Source organism: Elephas maximus, chromosome 10, assembly GCF_024166365.1.
Source record: "Elephas maximus indicus isolate mEleMax1 chromosome 10, mEleMax1 primary haplotype, whole genome shotgun sequence".
In the NCBI taxonomy this organism is placed as follows: domain Eukaryota; kingdom Metazoa; phylum Chordata; class Mammalia; order Proboscidea; family Elephantidae; genus Elephas; species Elephas maximus.
This window is the reverse complement of record NC_064828.1, coordinates 31255565-31271917: the sequence shown is the minus strand read 5'-3', so window position 1 is coordinate 31271917 and position 16353 is coordinate 31255565. Positions and strand designations below refer to the sequence as shown.

Below are 16353 nucleotides of genomic sequence, written 5' to 3'. Positions count from 1 at the left end.
CCTAGGCATTAGTGAGCGAAAATGGACTGGTATTGGCCATTTCCAATCAGACAATCATAGGGTCTACTATGAACAACTTGAAGAGGAATGGCATTGCATTCTTAGTCAAAAAGAACATTTCAAGACCTACCCTGAAGCACAATGCTCTCAGTGATAGGGTAATATCCATACCCTACAAGGCAGACCAGTTAATATGACTATTATTCAAATTTATGCACCAGCCACTAAGGCCAAAGATGAAGAAATTGAAGATTTTTACCAGCTTCTGCAGTCTGAAATTGATTGAACATGCAATCAGGATGCATTGATAATTATTAGAGATTGGAATGCAAAAGTTGGGAAACAAAGAAAAAGGATTGTTGGTTGGAAAATATGGCCTTGGTGATAGGAAAGATGCTGGAGATCGCATGATAGCATTTTGCAAGACCAAAGACTTCTTCATTGCAAATACCTTTTTTCAACAACATTAACTGTGACTATACACATGGACCTTGTCAGATGAAATACACAGAAATCAAATTCACTACCTCTGTGGAAAGAGATGATGGAAAAGCTCTATATCATCAGCCGGAACAAGGCCAGAAGCCGATGCAAGTTCAAGTTGAAACTGAAGAAAGTTAGAACAAGTCCACGAGAGCCAAAGTATGCCCTTGAGTATACCCCACCTGAATTTAGAGACCATCTCAAGAATTGATTTGACGCGTTGAACACTAATGATCGAAGACCAGGCAAGTTGCGGAATAACGTTGAAGACGTCATACATGAAGAAAGCAAGAGGTCATTAAAAATACAGGAAAGAAAGAAAAGGCCTAAATGGATGTCAGAAGAAATTCTAAAACTTGTTCTTGAACATTGAGCAGCTAAAGCAAAAGGAAGAAATGATGAAGTAAAAGAACTGAATAGAAGATTTCAAAGGATGGCTTGAGAAGAGAAAGTAAAGTATTTTAATGAAACATGGAAAGAACTGGATTTAGAAAACCAAAAAAGGGAAGAACATGCTTGGTGTTTCTCAAGCTGAAAGAACTGAAGAAAAAATTCAAGCCTCGAGTTGCAATAGTGAAGGAACCTATGGGGAAAATATTAAACGACGCAGGAAGCATCAAAAGAAGGTGGAAGGAGGAAAATTATCTGGCGTTATCTTAAACAGTTAGAAATAGAACTACCATACAACCCAGAAATCCCACTCTTCGGAATATACCCTAGAGATACAAGAGCCTTCACACAAACAGATATATGCACACCCATGTTTATTGCAGCTCTGTTTACAATAGCAAAAAGCTGGAAGCAACCAAGGTGTCTGTCAACGGATGAATGGGTAAATAAATTGTGGTATATTCACACAACGGAATACTATGCATCGATAAAGAACGGTGAGGAATCTGTGAAACATTTCATAACATGGAGGAACCTGGAAGGCATTATGCTGAGCGAAATTAGTCAGAGGCAAAAGGACAAATATTGTATAAGACCACTATTATAAGATCTTGAGAAATAGTAAAAACTGAGAAGAACACATACTTTTGTGGTTACGAAGGGGGGAGGGAGGGAGGGAGGGAGAGGGTTTTTTATTGATTAATCAGTAGATAAGAACTGCTTTGGGCGAAGGGAAAGACAACACTCGATACATGGAAGGTCAGCTCAAATGGACTGGACCAAAAGCAAAGAAGTTTCCGGAATAAAATGAATGCTTCAAAGGTCAGCGGAGCAGGGGCGGGGGTCTGGGGAAAATGGTTTGAGGGGACTTCTATGTCAATTGGCAAAATAATTCTATTATGAAAACATTCTGCATCCCACTTTGAAATGTGGCGTCTGGGGTCTTAAAGGCTAACAAGTGGCCATCTAAGATGCATCAATTGGTCTCAACCCACCTGGAGCAAAGGAAAATGAAGAACACCAAGGTCACACGACAACTAGGAGCCCAAGAGATAGAAAGGGCCACATGAACCAGAGACCTACATCACCCTGAGACCAGAAGAACTAGTTGGTGCCCGGCCACAATCGATGACTGCCCTGACAGGGAGCACAACAGAGAACTCCTGAGGGAACAGGAGATCAGTGGGATGCAGACCCCAAATTCTTATAAAAAGACCATACTTAATGGTCTGACTGAGACTAGAGGAATCCCAGCGGCCATGCTCCCCAGACCTTCTGTCGGCACAGGACAGGAACCATTCCCGAAGACAACTCATCAGACATGAAAGGGACTGGTCAGCGGGTGGGAGAGAGATGCTGATGAAGAGTGAGCTAATTATATCAGGTGGACACTTGAGAGTGTGTTGGCAGCTCTTGTCTGGAGGGGGGATGGGAAGATAGAGAGAGAGGGAAGCTGGTAAAATTGTCACGAAAGGAGAGACTGAAAGGGCTGACTCAATAGGGAAGAGCAGGTGGGAGTACGGAGTAAGATGTATGTAAACTTATATGTGACAGACTGATTGGATTTGTAAACGTTCACTTGAAGCTTAATAAAAGTTAATAAAAAAAAAAAAAAATGAAGGTGGAAGAAATACACAGAGTCATTATACCAAAAAGAATTGGTCAACATTCAGTCATTTCAAGAGGTAGCATATGATCAAGAACTGATGATATTGAAGGAAGAAGCCCAAGCTGCACAGAAGGCCCTGGTGAAAAACAAGGCTCCAGGAACTGACGGAAAATCAGTTGAGATGTTTCAACAAACGGAGGCAGTGCTGGAAGTGCCCACTCATCTATGCCAAGAAATTTGGAAGACAGCTACCTGGCCAACTGATGGGAAGAGATCCATATTTATGCCTATTCTTAAGAAAGGTGATCCAAGCAAATGCGGAAATTATTGAACAATATCATTAATATCACAAGCAAGCAAAATTTTGCTGAAAATCATTCAAAAGCACCTCCAGCAGTATATTGACAGGGAACTGCCAGAAATTCAGGCCAGATTCAGAAGAGGATGTGGAACCAGGGATATCATTGCTGATGTCAGATGGATCCTGGCTGAAAGCAGAGAATAACAGAAAGATGTTTACCGGTGTTTTATTGACTATGCAAAGGGATTCGACTGTGTGGATAATAGCATTTTCGAGAATGGGAACCCCAGAACACTTAATTGTGCTCATGAGGAACCTTTACATAGATCAAGAGGCAGTTGTTTGGACAGAACAAGGTGGTACTTCATGGTTTAAAGTCAGGAAAAGTGTGTGTCAGGGTTGTATCCTTTCACTATACCCATTCAATCTGTATGCTGAGCAAATAATCTGAGAAGCTGGAATGTACGAAGAGGAATGGGGCACCAGGGTTGGAGGAAGACTCATTAAAGACCTGCATTGTGCAGATGACACAACACAAGTGAAGAGGACTTGAAGCACTTACTGACGAAGATCAAAGACTACGTACAGCCTTCAGTATGGGTTATACCTCAACGTAAAGAAAACAAAAATCCTTACAACTGGACCAATAAGCAACATCATGATAAATGGAGAAAAGATTGAAGTTGTCAAGGATTTCATTTTACTTGGATCCACAGTCAACACCCATGGAAGCAGCAGTCAAGAAATCAAAAGACGCATAGCATTGGGCAAATCTGCTGCAAAAGACCTCTTTAAAGTGTTGAAAAGCAAAGATGTCACTTTGGAGACTAAGGTGTGCCTGACTCAAGCCATGGTATTTTCAATCACAGCATATGCATGTGAAAGCTGCACAATGAATAAGGAGACCGAAGAAGAGTTGGTGCCTTTGAATTGTGGTGTTGGTGAAGAATATTGAGTATACCACAGACTGCTGAAAGAATGAACAAATCTGTCTTAGAAGACGTACAACCTGAATGCTCCTTAGAAGTAAGGATGGTGAGACTGTGTCTTACATAATTTGGACACATTGTCAGGAGGGATCAGTCCCTGTAGAGGGACATCATGATTGATAAAGTAGAAGAAGACCCTCCATGAGATGGATTGACACAGTGGCTGCAACAATGGGCTCAGGTATAACAACAATTGTGAGCATGGCACAGGACTCTGCAGTGTTTTCTTCTGTGGTACTTAGGGTTGCTGTGAGTCGGAATGGACTTAGGAGCACTTAACAACAACAACAACAGATCTCTGCAAGCTTTTTTAGTGACAAGGGGTGGATTCTGAGTTAAGGTCCCAAAAAGGGTTTCATCTCTTTTTGACCAAGTCCCGATTAGGTGAATAGCAATTCATCTGATAGGGCCCCTGTTTCTTGGGGACCCTTACCCAAATTGAGATAAAAGAAATCACTTTTTCCTTTTAACGTTTTGCTTTACTCGTGAAATCAGAACAAAGGGAAACAGATGATCGCAAGAACTACTTCTTTCATCAGTTCATTGGTAAATTTGAGAAGCTGCCTTAGTAAATAATTAGGACACCGTTTTTTTTTCTTTTTTTTCCATAATAATGAGAATACAGTGTATTCATGAATTAGTCTCTCTTTTGTACAGAATTCGATAAATATGGCTAAATCATTGACTTTGAGCTTCAATTTTTCTACTGTTCTTGGGTTCTTTATTCTTCTGTGAAAACAGTCTTAGGGTAGAATTGTTTATGTTACAGCTCTAAAAATGGAGCTATATGTAAAGTGTGAAATGTGTTCAGCTGGTGGGAGGTAAGATGACTGATGTTAGGGGGTAAGCAGATAAATATTTAAAACCGTTAATTGCTATGTGTTTATTTTAATATAGACTAGTAATTAGTCCATCGACCCGTAATTTTATGTATATTATTTCTGAGGAAAAGTTGCATTAAAACATGAGTTGATAAAAAAATATTACTAGTACAGGTGGAATGGGGATATGGTCCACGGACCCCCTGAGATAAACAGTCAGGCTTGCCTAAGTTCACATCCTACTTGCCTAGATTTCTGAATTTGTGCTAACCCACTTGTTTCTAAACAAAAGTGGTGGCTGTTAATATTTTCAGTAAGTGAAGTTTTCCCTTGGTTGCCTTCCAGAAGGATCTTTGGCTTTGTTCTTCCTCCAAAACCAGGATGTTTTCCTGCGTGGAGTGTCATCTCTTACTACATTTTGGTCTCCTGCCTGCCTCCCATCCCTCCCCTGAAAGTGACTAGCTTGGTTGTCTGTCCCCCGTACACGGACTTCTTGAAAAGATAGATCAGAATTTGAGTCAGAGCTCAGTTACTCACCAACCTGTGACCTCAGACAAGCATCTTACCTTCTTTTTTCTACCAGTTAAATAATAAAACTCTTTACAGATACACAGAAATAATAAGTCTGATGGTGGATCACCCTGGATCCCGAGCACGGGTGAAAACTTGTATCATCTATAGAAAAGTGGGGAGAGTGTTAGCTATTGGGCCATATTGTTGTGAGGTTTAGTAAAAATGCCTTGAATGAAATAGGTGCACTCAAGTGGTAGTAGGTTCCTTTTTTATTTTCAGTGCTCAATGGAAAATCGTGATGTATATAAATGGTGAAGGATGCTGAGATCTTTTAGGCTACATATCATCTGTCAAACAAAGCTTCCCCTTAAGTTTAATGAGTTTTGGTGCTCAGTGGTTAAATACTTGCTGCTAACCGAAAGATTGGCAGGTCAAACCCACCAGTCACTCTGTAGGAGAAAGATGTGGCACTCTGCTTCCATAAAGATCACAGCACTGGAAACCCTATGGGTGGTTCTACTCTGTTCTATAGGGTTGCTATGAGTCAGAATTGACTCGATGGCAACAGGTTTGGATTTTTTGTTTTTGATCATCTATTAAATCAGAGGTAGGTGAAGGGAGGAAACCTTATTAAAGATGGTCAAGGATGGGGGTTAATTCATTGACATTTTCTGACTGACAGGTATCTCCCAGTGTATTAACCAGTTCTCTAATCTAGATGGTGTCAAAGGTTTGAAATCATTCCATAGCCTTTTGTGTTGGCCTTTTCACTTGCTCAGTTGAACAACAGTTCAAAGGGACAGGCCTTGGCACCTTCCCTGCAATAAAATCAGTTAAAAAATTTTCATAATCTTAAACAATGTAATCTGTATATAACAATAATTTTATTTCAGACAATCATGCCTTTTCTGCCTAAATTCATGATGACTTAGAAAAATCAGTTTTACCTAGTCAAACAATGTATGAATATTAACCGAATTTTCCATGTACCTTCTTCTACACACACATGCACACACACACTCCTACACTCCTTAATCAGGGCATCAGAAATCTAAATAAGATTGAGCTGAAAAGAACTCCTAGAGACATTTATACCAAACTCCTCACTTTCATCTGAGGAACTGTAAAGGTGGGGGGATCTGCCAAGCTCATTATAAAAATTAATGATAGAACTAGTTATTAAGAACATGTCTTCTTGCTGTGGTTTCTCTTAATACTATGCAGCAGTTAAAAAATAAGATGAGTCTATCTGTAACCTGTAGAGATCTCCAGGAGAACCTGTTGGGCTAGGGCAGCGAGATGGGAGGGAAGGAAAGAGAGAAGAGGTGAAGATCACTATGTGAGGGGGAAGGAGGATGTGTCTGAGTGAACTGCTTGGATGAGTAATTAGAAAAGTGGGGAGAGATGGAGACAAATGCAGAGAACATGAAGTGCTGAGGGCCTGTGATGTGGGGAAGGAGAGAGTAGTATCTCAGGGCAAGTGAGACACAGATGCCCTACTCTCTTCCTCTTCTCTTCATTCATTATTTCTTGAACAGAAATATGGCTCCTATATAGACCGTCTTGATCATCTCTTCTTAGACCAGACGGTCTTTTCGTCCCACCTCCTAGCCCCATGCTAGTACAGGGTAAAAAAAACAAAAAAACAAACCCAGTGCCATCAAGTCGGTTCCTACTCATAACGACCCTAAAGACAGAGTAGAACTGCCTCACAGAGTTTCCAAGGGGCGCCTGGCGGATTCAAACTGCCAACCCTTTGGTTAGCAGCCATGGCACTTAACCACTACACCACCAGGGTTTCCAGTACAGAGTAAGCTTCCATAAATATATGTTCACACGGTGTATTTAGACTATCCTCCATGCTAGCAGCTGTTCTGGCCACTGAGAGTCAATTGTCATAGGCTTCCTAGGACCCATTCCTAATTCCCACATCCTAGTTCTCTGGTCTGCATTTCTAAATGTGATATTGTGGTATGGTATTTCTAATGTTTGTTTGTTTCCCCAGAAGAGGATAAACTGTTTTAGGTCCAAATTTTTAGTGGATTTTTAATTTTCTCATTGTAGGGTTGTTGACATTGGTATCAATCACTGATAAAGTTTGCAAATGTTTCTGGGTCTCATCTAACTCATTTTTGGAAACTCTTTGCTATATCTCCCTCTACTATTCTATTGCAACTTTACTATATCTGTTCTTCAATTGGTGATAACGATGAGATCAGCAGCACCGTGTATATACTGCTGTGGCAATAGCAGCTAGCTGCCTGCAAATTCATGCTCCCTTTTCCATACTGTAGGTTGTTGCTGGGAAGTGACAGAACTTCCCAGCCTCCCCCCACACACTTGAATGCAGTGGGACATATGATTCAGTTCTTGCCTATGGAAAGAGAGCGGAAGTGGTATGTGTCACCTGAGGGTTAAGGGAGTTAAGAAACAGGCGTGTTTTTCTCCACCCTTTCTTCCTGTTTGACAGCTGAATGAAGCAGACCAAGAAATGGCAGAACCACAAAATGGAACGGGTCTGTGAGCTTGGATAACCACCTGGACTTTTATGTGAGCAAGTTGTTACCACCTCTTCTGTTAAGCCACTGAAATTTTGGGGTTCATTTGTTGTAAATGTTACCCAGCCAATATGATTATGATATAAAAAGTCCTTGCCAACAACTCATCTATTTGTTTATTCAGCAAAATATAGTGAGCACTAATATGTGCTGCTCTGCTAGACATTGACCATGTAGAGATAGACGTGACCATCCTTCCCGGTTCAGGCACTTACATTCTTCTGGGAGAGACAGAGAAATCAAGAGAAAATTCTAATAAATTGTGATAAATGGTAAGCTCTATGGGAGCACAGAAGAAGGCCGTCTAACTCAAACCTTAGTGTTCAGATAAAGCTTCCTGTAGAATTTATTGCTTATCTTGGTATGATTATCTCTCTAAAGTGGGTTGGAGCTAGAAGAAAGTGCAATTTTTTTTCCAGGAAAAGAGCAGCATGTCCATATTACGTGGGGGAAAAAGGGTGTGGAGCAGTAAAGAACCACAGGTAGTCTAGTATGGGCATGGCATATCCCATAAGAGTCTGTTGAGAGAAGAATGCCACACTAAGAGGTGTGTATAAGGATTTTAAGATGAGTAGTGACAAAATCAGGTGCAGTTGTGAAATATCCCTTTGGCAGTTCTGTGGAGGATAACTTGGAGGCGAGGAGACTAGAGGCAGAGAGATGAGTTGGAGAGGACTATTGCTAAATTCAAGAGAAAAATAATGATAGTATGAACTAAAACAGTGGCTTCAATAACTATCGTGTTATTTATTGAGGGAGCCCTGGTAGTGGTTAAAGTGCTTGACTGCAAACCAAAAGGTTGGCAGTTTGAACCCACCAGCTGCTCTACAGGAGAAAGATGTGGCAGTTGGCTTCCGTAAAGATTGTTGTTGCTGTTATTATTAGATGTCGTTGGTTCCAACTCATAGCTACCCTATATACAACAAAATGAAACACTGCTTGGCCCTGTGCCTTTCTCACAATCGTTGCTATGCTTGAGCCCATTACTGCAGCCACTATGTCAATCTATCTCATTAAGGGTCTTCCTCTCTTTCACTGATCCTTTACTTTACCAAGCATGGTGTCCTTCTTCAGGGGCCGATCCCTCCTGACGACTTTTCAAAGTACAAGAGACAAGTCTCTCCATCCTTGCTTCTAAGGAGCATTCTGGCTGCACTTCTTCCGAGACAGATTTGTTCATTCTTCTGGCAGTTCATGGTATATCCGATGTTCTTAGCCAACATCGTAACTCAAAGGCATCAATTCTTCTTCAGTCTTCCTTATTCATTCCCCAGCTTTCACATACATATGAGGCATTTGAAAATACCATAGCTTGGGTCAGGTGCACTTTAGTCCTCAAAGTGACATCTTTACTTTTTAACACTGTAAAGAGGTCTTTTGCAGCAGATTTATCCAAAGTAATACTTTGTTTCATTTCTTGACTCCTGCTTCCAAAGGGGGTTGATTGTGGATTCAAGTAAGATGAAGTCCCTGACAACTTCAATATTTTCTCAGTATATCATGATGTTTTTTATTGGTCCAGTTGTGAGGATTTTTGTTTTCTTTACGTTGAGATGCAATTCATACTGAAGGTTGTAGTCTTTAATCTTCATCAGTAAGTACTTCAAGTCCTCTTTGTTTTCAGCAAGCAAGGTTGTGTCAACTGCATATCGCAGGTTGTTGATGAGTCTTTCTCCAATCTTGATGCCACATTCTTCTTCATATAGTCCAGCTTCTCAAATTATTTGCTCAGCATACAGATTGAATAAGTACAATGAAAGGATACTACCCTGACACACACCTTTCCTGATTATAAACCATACAGTATCCCCTTGTTCTGTCCAAGCAACTGCCTCTTGGCCTATGTACAGGTTCCTCATGAGCACAATTAAGTGTTCTGAAATTCCCATTCTTTGCAATGTTATCCATAATTTGTTATGATCCACACAGGCGAATGCCTTTGCATAGTCAATAAAACACAGGTAAACATCTTTCTGGTATTCTCTGCTTTCAGTCAAGATCCATCTGACAGCAGCAAAGATATTCCTAGTTCCATGTGGTCTCCTGAATCCAGCTTGAATTTCTGGCAGTTCCCTGTTGATGTACTGCTACAAAAGCTTTTGAATTATCTTCAGCAAAATTTTACTTGCGTATAATATTAATGATATTGTTCGATAATTTTCACATCCAGCTAAATAACCTTTCTTTGGAATAGGCAGGTATATAGATATCTTCCAGTCGGTTGGCCAGGTAGCTGTCTTCCAAATTTCTTGGTGTAGACGACTGAGTGCTTCCAGCGCTGCATCTGTTTGTTGAAACATCTCAATTGGTATTCCGTCAATTCCTGGAGCCTTGTTTTTCGTCACTGCCTTCATTGCAGCTTCGACTTCTTCCTTCAATATTGTTGGGTCTTGATTATATGCTACCTCCTGAAAGAGTTGAATGCCGACCAATTCTTTTTGGTATGGTGACTGTATTCCTTCCGTCTTCTTTTGATGCTTCCTGCATTGTTTTATGTCTTACCCATAAAATAGAATCCTTCAAAATTGCAATCCAAGGCTTGAATTTTCTCTTCAGTTCTTTAAGCTTCAGAAATGCTGGGTGTGTTCTTCCCTTTTGGTTTTCTAACTCCAGGTCTTTGCACATATCATTATAATACTTTATTTTGTCTTCTCAAGTCACCGTTGGAAATCTTCTGCTCAGTTCTTTTACTTCATTATTTCTTCCATTTGCTTTAGCTGCTCTACGTTCAAAAGCAAGTTTCAGAATCTCTTCTGGAAGGTTCACTGAAATTTGTCTGCCATGGGTGACCCTGCTGGTATTTGAACTACTGGTGGCATAGCTTCCAGCATCACAACAGCATGCAAGCCACCACAGTATGACAAACTTACAGATGAGCGGTTGCACCATCTATTACATACTCTAAACAAAAATGATATAGTTTAGTTTTTGTCGATTTTTGATCTTTATATAAATGAAATCATTAAGTCATTTTTAACTTATTTCTCTTACTGTTATGTTTGTGAGATTCACACAGTCTGTTGCAATTAACTGTAGGTCATTAATTTTTAGTTGTTCTGTTCCATTGTATGCATGGAATTTTGATCAGTATTACATTGAATCTGCAAATCAATTTGCAGAAAATTTGATATTTGAAGTATTGATTGAGTGTCCAACCCATAAACATGGTCTAACTTTCTATTTACTTAGGTCTTCTTTAATATCTTATAATAAAGTTTTGTAATTTTCTCCATAAAGGCCTTGCATATCTTTCATTAACTGTCTTCTTATGATAAACTTTTAAGTATTTCAAGATATTGTGAATGGTATCATTTCAAAATTTCAGTTTCTATCTATTGCTGGTAAAAATAAAACAGATTTTATACTGATTTGATAGCCAATGTTATTATTATTAAATTATTAACTGAATAATTCACCTGCTGATGCTTTTGGATTTTTAAAAATACATGCAATTACACCTCATATAGTGGCAGTTTTGTATTTCCTTTTTTACCGTTTCATATCTTTCATGGTGTAGTGAGTTTGAGAGAAATTGGGGCTGAGCAAGAAAAAGAGATATGACCATAAGATAGGAGATAGCTTGTACAACAAGTTATTTATTGGGGCTGACACATTGACAGCTGCATGCAGGGGTGGTCCCTCACAGCAAGAGGTCTGCCAGAGGGAGCCATCAGAAGGGAAAGGGAAGAGAAGGAGGGATGGGGGCTTACTTGTACCTTGGGGGAGGTCCTCCTGCAGCAAGATGGGCTTCTCTTGGTCAGAGAGCTCCAAAAGCAGCAGCACCTTAAGGTTCCCATAACTACAGGATTTTGTCTTATCTATGGCTAACAGGGAGCCCTGGTGGCACAGTGATTAAGCACTCAGCTGCTAACTAAAAGTTGGGTGGTTCAAACCCACCAGGAACTCCGAGGGAGAAAAATGTGGCAGCCTGTTTCGGTAAAGATTACAATCTTGGAAGCCCCATGGGGCAGTTCTACTCTGTCCTATAGGGTCACTATAAGTTTGAATCAACTTGAGGGCCAGAGGTTTGGGTTTTTTGGTTTACAGCTAACAGATGTTGGGTAAAATTTTCTGGGGTATATAAAGCAGACAGGCTCCATTTGGCTAAAAATCTGTATATTTGGGCTATTTTAAAAACAATTGGATGTGTACAAATTTGAGATTGGTGACTTTGGGCTTTTTTGGGCTAATAGGCCTCAGCTTGTTATGAAGTAAACAACTTGGGGCTAATACGGAGAGGTCATTTTGACTCATTTAAATAACAGTATAAGGTAGGGATCTAACTATCCTGACTTTCTTTTCCAAATAGACTGTCAATTTTCCCAGGACTGTTAATTGAACAATTCTTTATTTCCTCACTGATTAGAAGTGCCAGTATTATGACACTAAAGCCCCATATGTTTATGGGTTTACTTCTGGAGATTCTTCTATTTCAAAGACTAAGCCTACTGACGAAACAGCGAGGATAAACGGTATGAGATCATGGAATCAGAGTAAAGAGAAACAGATGTAAGGGTGTTTCACTGAGATCCTAGAAAAATTTTATGAACTAGCTTATGCCACAATGACCAAAAAGCCAAAGACTGTCTGATATAAGGTCTCTCTCTTCTGAACGGTCTTGGACAAATATTGTCAAATTGCTCTTTTAGCTCCTGATTTCTACCTCCAGGGGAGCCACCAACTTTCTGCAAAGGCATTCTTTCATGTTTAATTAGTTAGATTACATTTTTTTTTTTTAAGGTATACAAGCATATCTACCTTAAATTCAGTCTGCTTATATAAATTTTTGTTGGTTAAACTATATATTCTCCAATAACTGCCACCAATCCCCGCCGCTTCTTATTTTACATAGTGTATATTTTCCTCTTCATCTTCCAGAGGACTAGGTTAGTCTCTAACACTATGAATGCATCTTTCACCTCAAAATAAGGACGTTGTTCTTCATGGAGAATGAATTTCTAGATCTTACTTTGCCCCGCTGTCTGCCACACACCTTCCAATTTAGAAAATTAAAGTCAGGAAAAGGACATTGATTTGAACAGAGCTCTACTGCTTGTGAAGAGTGCTTATGAGACCCTATAACAATGTTTTGAGGATAGCAGAGGACCGTGTAGTGTTTTGTTCCATTGTACATAGAGTGGTTTTGAGTTGGAACGACTCGACGGCACCTAACAACAACATCAACAATACAAAGTATTTGGCCAACTTGAGTGTCCCGGAGGATGGGACATTATACATCCAGTGTCCAGTTATGCAGGACCATGAATGCAAGAAACTGTGAAATCTGTAGAAGTGGGAATAATAACACATTATTCTCAGAATTGTGTGAATTAAGAATAAATGAACTGAGAAACCTAAGGTCAAGAAGGGGAGACTGTTTACATATCATGGGGTTGGCAACTAATATCACAAAACAATATATATATTAATCATTTAGTGAGAAACTGATTTGCTCTGTAAACTGTCATCTAAAGCACACATGCACACACAAAAGAATAAATGAGCATAGTAAAGGTCAAAAAGAGGCAGTTCTTTTCTCGGCTTCTTGGCCAATTATAAGGAAGATAGATGTTAAAGGGCATTGAATTATGGGAATTAAATATTAACTCAGTTTCTTGCCATAGATTCGTCAGCTTTTGCCCTCTTCTTGCCTAATTAGACAAAAGGCTTTTGAGGCCTGTCTTCCCAGAAGACCTATCAGAACAAGAGCTATGAAATCTACGACATTACCACTTGCTAATTGACTCTATGTCCACTTCCTACCCTTCTTTGGTAGCAGGTTCCCTAACCTGGCTGATTTTGGAGTTCTGGGAAGGTGTATGTACTAATTTCTTCCCTTATCTTACTGAAATACAGACCTGAGGCCCAGAAAGCCTCTTCTATAATAAAAATGCATATTTAATTGTGGAGACAAAAAACAATGCAATCTTTACATGAAAGTGTTTAATTTCTTGAGCTAAATTCATCTAATTCAATAAATTCACTGCTTCTAAGAAAAATTAGACTTAATTGGATTAACAATTCTCAAATGGAAACCCAATTTGCAAGTTAAATATTTCTCCTTGCCTGCACATGTGCAGACCAATGTGCACCCACACAAAGTCACACATGGACTCGTGCACACTAAAAAAGTCACACACGGACTCATACACACATTAAAAAAAAAAACAAGCCCATTGCCATTGAGTCGATTCCAACACACTAGCAATGCTTAATTAGGGGCTGAAAGACAGCGAATGCTAGTGCTGAGAATGACTGTAGTCTACAACCTTCATTTAGAGATGAGGAGAAGAAGGATGAGGTGATTCACCAAGGTCCAATAGCAAGCTGTGACAAAGCAGGCACAAAACCCAAGGTTTCCGCATATTTTTAGTGATGTCATAGGCATTCTTTATGATGCTGGTAAACATTCTAGTTGTGAAATAGTAAACATGAAATTGGTCCTATTAGACCATCTGTTTAAGGTCATTGAGGGACCTGAAAGGTTTCCTCATGGCCTCCACCCTAAGGTCTGGGAAGATAATGTCCACAATGTTGCTTCTACAGGATCAGAGGAAGGAAAGAGGCAACTAAGGGTCCACTTTTGCTAAAAAATATCCACTTCTGAGAGGGGCATATCTACTATCTCTTTGGATGTTATCTGCTCTGCAGAAAACCTTTCCCTGGGACTCCCAGGTATTCATCAAAGGAGTCAGAGACAGGAAGCCAGGTACCTAGTCACCCTTACTCAGAAACACTTAGAAACCGGAGTTGGGAGGCTCCTGACAATGGGCCCTGTACATGGAAGAGTTGGGGATCTTTATTATGAGGTAGGAAGACATAGGAGGAAACAAAATTTACTGCCTTAGAATTGAAATGCTCACTTTTTAAAAAGTGTTTAAACAGGCGTGCATCTTTAAGAAAGTGGATATATTGCCTAAGATGTAAGGCATATGGGTCAGTCAATTCCTTTCTGAGTTTGCTCATTGTAGAAATGGGCTGGCAGGGATACCTGCCTCACCTCACAGGACTGTGGTGAGTATCAGATGGGCTGATAGAAGCGAATACTTTAGAGGTAAGTTTCAAAGTTCAATGGTCTGCTTAGGTAAGGAGCAACAATCACTGTGGGGTCTGAAAAAAGTCTTATAGGTCAAGCCCACGAAGAGGTGGTTGTGTGGTGGCCATCTCCTGTACTGACAACTCACCACCCCCTCCTCACTTCTCACCCTGACGAAAGAAGGTGCAAAGTGGAAGAAGGATGTGAAGAACAGTTGTTGCCAGGAGAGCATGGGAAGTCAGTGTAAACAGGGGTTAGAGGGGAGAATTTACAACATTAAGTGTTTGGGCCAAAAGTTTTTAAAACAGGTATAAAGGAAACCCTGGTGGCATAGTGGTTAAGTGCTACAGCTGCTAACCAAAGGGTCGGCAGTTCAAATCCACCAGGCACTCCTTAGAAACTGTGGGGCAGTTCTGCTCTGTCCTATAGGGCCACTATAGGTCGGAATCGACTCGAGGCCCTGGGTTTAGTTTTGGTTTTTGGTATCTTGGGAAAAGGGACTGAAGCCCACTCTGGTCCCGCTCTTCCTGGACCCGCTTTCACAGGGAACATGAATCTGAGGTGGATCCTCTTCCTCCTCCTCCTGGACCAGACTGTCATCAAGCCAGCCCTGTCTTTCTTAACTGGGCATATAGACAACCCCAGCTCTTGGGTCCCTGGAGGACTCCACAGGTACTGTGGGGTGATGATGAGGCGACGGCGGATGACTCATGGGAACAAAATGCAAGCACATCAACACCTTCCTCCTAGGATCTGGCCACCATACCAAACTTCTGCAGAACTGCACCAGTGCCCTACATCAACAGCCTCTCCGTGAACAACTGCCGCAACAGTACCCAAGACGTCCACGTCACTGACTGCTTTGCCAGCGGAGGGTCGAGGACCCCTCACTGCCACTATCGGAACAAGGACTCCACCAGGCCCATCCGTGTGGGCTGTGAGGAGGGAACACCCGTTCACCTGGATGGCTAGGCTCTCCCTAGACCTGACACGGGAAACTTAGCGATTTACCTATCACCCCCCCAAATCTGTGAGGCCCTGCCAAAGTCTTCCCTGTAAATGCTTCTTCCCTCGCATGTAGACCTCTCAGTGTCCCCCAGTCACCTGTGTGCGCTCCTGCATCTCTCATGGACTTTCCCCACCTCCACCCTCACCGCGCAGGAGACAGGCGGGCGGTGGTGGCGGGCATTATGGGCATTTACTTTATATAGCCGCTTAGCGGCTGCACAACTCAGGCTGGCTTGGCTGATTTGCCCACAAGCGGCTCCAAAAACTCCCGATGGCGCAGACCCTGAGCGCCCTCTAGTGTCCGGGTTCGCCAGATCCTTCTGAGGGACACCTCTCCTTTCTCCCAGATTGTTTCCTGCAATGGGGATTGGGGGCGACCCCTGAGGGTGAAACTCGGTGTCTTTATGGAAACAAATCCCTGATGCGCTCTGCACAGCACAGGAAGGAGCCGCTACCCAGAGGAGAGGGGATGTGGGGCAGGGGCGAATCCTCCTGGCTCGGCGCTCTGCGGTCCCGGGTCTGTTCCCGCGACCGCCGCACTGACCGGCAGAGGGCGCTGCTCGCCGGAATCTCAAAGGCCAAGAGGGGACCAGCACTTCTCTCCCTTGGCTCTTTTTAAGACAGCCTGAGACAGGTTGGAAGTTT

The 16353-nt window shown here is 41.4% G+C and overlaps 1 pseudogene; it reads left to right on the top strand.

The window, feature by feature from the left end:
* Positions 1-15250: 15250 nt before the first annotated feature.
* Positions 15251-15672, top strand: LOC126083632 (seminal ribonuclease-like; annotated as a pseudogene).
* Positions 15673-16353: the final 681 nt, after the last annotated feature.